Here is a 3,257-nt window from a genome sequence, read left to right as displayed (position 1 = left end):
GACTAACACACCCTTTTCCAAATGTTTCAGGTTTGTTTCTGCTTGCCGCTCAAATGTCCTTCTTCTCTGCCTTTAACACAGAGGAGTTGATTCTTTGGACCCGTTGTCTGTGAATTATTGAAATACTGTGCAAATTCTTTTGGGGAAACTAAGGGTTCCACTTAGAGAGACGAGAAGACGGTTCAACAAAGGTTACAGGAAAGTAATTAACAAAGAGCTCCTTAAACAAAACTGTGGTACAGTTATAAGAACTCGCCTGTGGGTTTGGGGACACATTCAGGCTGTTATCTTTAAAGGGAGGTGCATTTGGAGCTGATAAATGAAAAAGGCTCCTGTCGCCTATAGTTTAAACATCTGAGTTTAAAAAAAAAAAACAGACATATGGCCCTCCCCGTCTGAAGCTGCCCGAGGCAATTTCCAGAGGCGTCAAATTTGTGGCAAGTCGGATGCTGTCTGTGACGCCTCTCCCCATGGTAGACATCAATAGTCGATCACAGTGCTCTGAACCCAGACTAGACTTCAGAATCCTTCTCAACACAGGCTCCCTGGAAGCCCCCACCTGTCAGCCTTAGTTGGAAAGACGGATGAAATGCACGTGAACCTCAAGTCTATGTAAAGACACGTATGAGGGCTTCTGATGAAACATCCAGGTGGGTGACAGACCCTCATATAAATGAATGTTTCACTCTCCTTCCGGAAGATTCTGGTGTTGGCTAATCATGGCCAGTGTTAGGAAATGTCTTTCTTAAATATTTTAGGAGGGAAAGAGAAAAAGATTGGAAAAGTTCCGGGTGGTGAAGACAAGAACTTCTTCAAATATGACTGGCGGTTATTTAAAGTAATCGTTAAAATTCCTCGCAGCTCCGGCCTTCAGTAATTAAATGATAAATAATAGATCAAAGGCAGTTGGAGACTTTTGATTTCCGAAGTCCAACGACGGGAAAATAACTGCTTGATCGGGAATGAGGATATTTATTCTTTTCCCTGTGTGGATTCAGCAAGTGTGTGTTAAACACCCACTAGTTTAGGCAGATCAGCGGGCTATTAATGATGTATGTTCATCTTTCTAATGACAAAATGGAGTCGTTAGTTAAAACTTCTGTAGAGTAACAGGTTTTTTTCATAAGAGTGTTTGGGGGGATGTCATACAATGAGCACCCCCGCCCCAAGGATGAGAAGTCACAGAGGTAGCCAGCGCAGCTGTGCCCCCCGCAGCGTTTGTGGGCATCCGTACGGGGACGTGTTGAACTTGGGGAAGGGGTCTGCATTTACCCCCTCACTCACAAGGACCAACGGGATGCTGCTCTCATTTCCAAGACCAGTCACTCTGCTGAGCCACGTGCATTGTTCAGCGCCTCCCAGGAGGCATGGGTCCCCTGGGGACACTCTGTTGTGTCCATCTGAACCATTAACACACCCAGAAATAATGTCCAACTATGTACCTGGGGCATCCTGTGGCTCAGTCAGGTTATATCTGTGTTGATATAAAATACGCCTAACGTATGTATGTATGTAATACATAATAAGTAAAATTTCCTAATTTTAGAGTGGATTTTCAGTGCAGATTCTCACTGGAATCACAGCAAAATTTATTAAGTTTGTGTGTTAGTTTGCTGTGACGGCTGTAACCAACGGCCACAAAGACGGTGGCTGAAATCACCACAGATGCATTCCCATGGTTCTGGAGGTCAGACGTTTGAAATTTGTTTCTCTGGTGTCAAAGGGCGTCCGCAGGGCTGGTTCCTTCTGAAGGTCCTGGGGGAGAATCCACTCCCAGCCTCTTCCAGTCCCTGGAGGTTGCCTGCACGCCTTGGCTGGTGGCCCCTTCCCTGAGTTACTCCCGTCTCTTGCTTGCAGGATCACATCTCCTACCTCTGCAGTCAGCCTCCCTCTGCCTCCCCCTACCAAGGAACTTGCGGTTACACTGCAGATGCGTTCAGATAACCCAGCAAAGTCTCTTCGTCCCGCAATCCCTAGTTCAGTCATCTTTGCAAAGTCCCTTTGGCCACATCAGATAATGTCCACAAATGCTGGGGGTTGGCACGTGGACATCGTAATCTTCAGGGGTCATTATTCAGCCTGCGCAGGGAGGGTCTCTCTTACATAATGCAGTTAAATTTCACTGGTATTTTTGACACAGATTAAAACAAACAAACAAACATTGGCTCGACTCAAAAACTGACAGGAGAGATTTGGGATATTAATTAAATCCAACGTGACTCAGGCAAGTCGGGCGAGGCCTAGGGGGTAACTTTCAAAGGGAGAATTAAGGTGTAACTTTCAAGTGATGGGTTCACGGAGTGACTGTTTTTGAGCATCATTCAAAAAAAAAGAGTTGTTTCGTTTTTATTTTATTTTTGGCATTGAAGATATCACTGGAATTCTTTAAATGTTTTTATTGACGTACAGTCGATTTACAATGTTGCGTTAACGTCTGGAGTGCAGCGCAGTGACTCGGAGGTACGTATTAAAACAGGGGATGCTTCGCGAATCTGCGTGTCATCCTCCGCAGGGGCCACGCTAATCTTCTCTGTTCCAATTTTAGTAAATGTGCTGCCGAAGTGAGCGCTGGAATTAAATAGGTGCCCAAGATGACTGTTCTGAAAGGGGCAGCCATTGTTTGGCAACATCGTTTATTTCTGATACATTCATTTAGATATCAGCCCTCATTACTTCGCAGTCTCAACTTCCATAAATAAAAAAGCCATTAAACTCTTGGTGTAGTTTGACACCTCCCAAAACATTTCTGGCAACCCTTCCTCCGGTAGCCAATTATGTTTCAGGAATAGAAATGAATATTATAAGAGGTTGCAATAAAATGTAGGTAGATTTAATATATAGATTTTCCAGTAGGGAAGGGCTTTCTGAACAAGATGCCAAAGACAGAAATCGCCAAAGAAAAAGTACTGAGGGTAGATGGAATAAAAGCTAGCTTTTTCTGAATGTCAAGACACACGTACATATGCCAAAATACACACACACTTAACAAGGCAAATGACCGCTGGTGGACATAAGCACATAGAACAAAGGACCGATATTTTAGTGCATAAAGGGTGCTTGCAAGTCGGTAAGTAAAAGAGGATGCAGATGGTTAGAGCGTCTGTCCTTCTAGGGGCGAGGGTGCTCCTACCAGTAAGTCTGCCGCCTGAACTTAACTTGGCCGTGGTTTTCCGTTGCTAATTTAATGTTTTGTTTGGTGATCTCAGATTAACGTCTCTTTGGCTTCCTCATTATCTGTTTAGTTTCCTATTGGGTTT

The 3,257-nt window shown here is 44.2% G+C and overlaps 1 pseudogene; it reads right to left on the bottom strand.

Moving 5' to 3' along the window:
- Positions 1 to 2,468: 2,468 nt before the first annotated feature.
- On the bottom strand, positions 2,469 to 2,569 carry LOC116661031 (annotated as a pseudogene).
- Positions 2,570 to 3,257: the final 688 nt, after the last annotated feature.

This window comes from Camelus ferus, chromosome 32, assembly GCF_009834535.1.
Source record: "Camelus ferus isolate YT-003-E chromosome 32, BCGSAC_Cfer_1.0, whole genome shotgun sequence".
Lineage (NCBI taxonomy): Eukaryota > Metazoa > Chordata > Mammalia > Artiodactyla > Camelidae > Camelus > Camelus ferus.
Note: the sequence above shows the minus strand (reverse complement) of the source record. Positions and strands in the feature narration are given on the sequence as shown.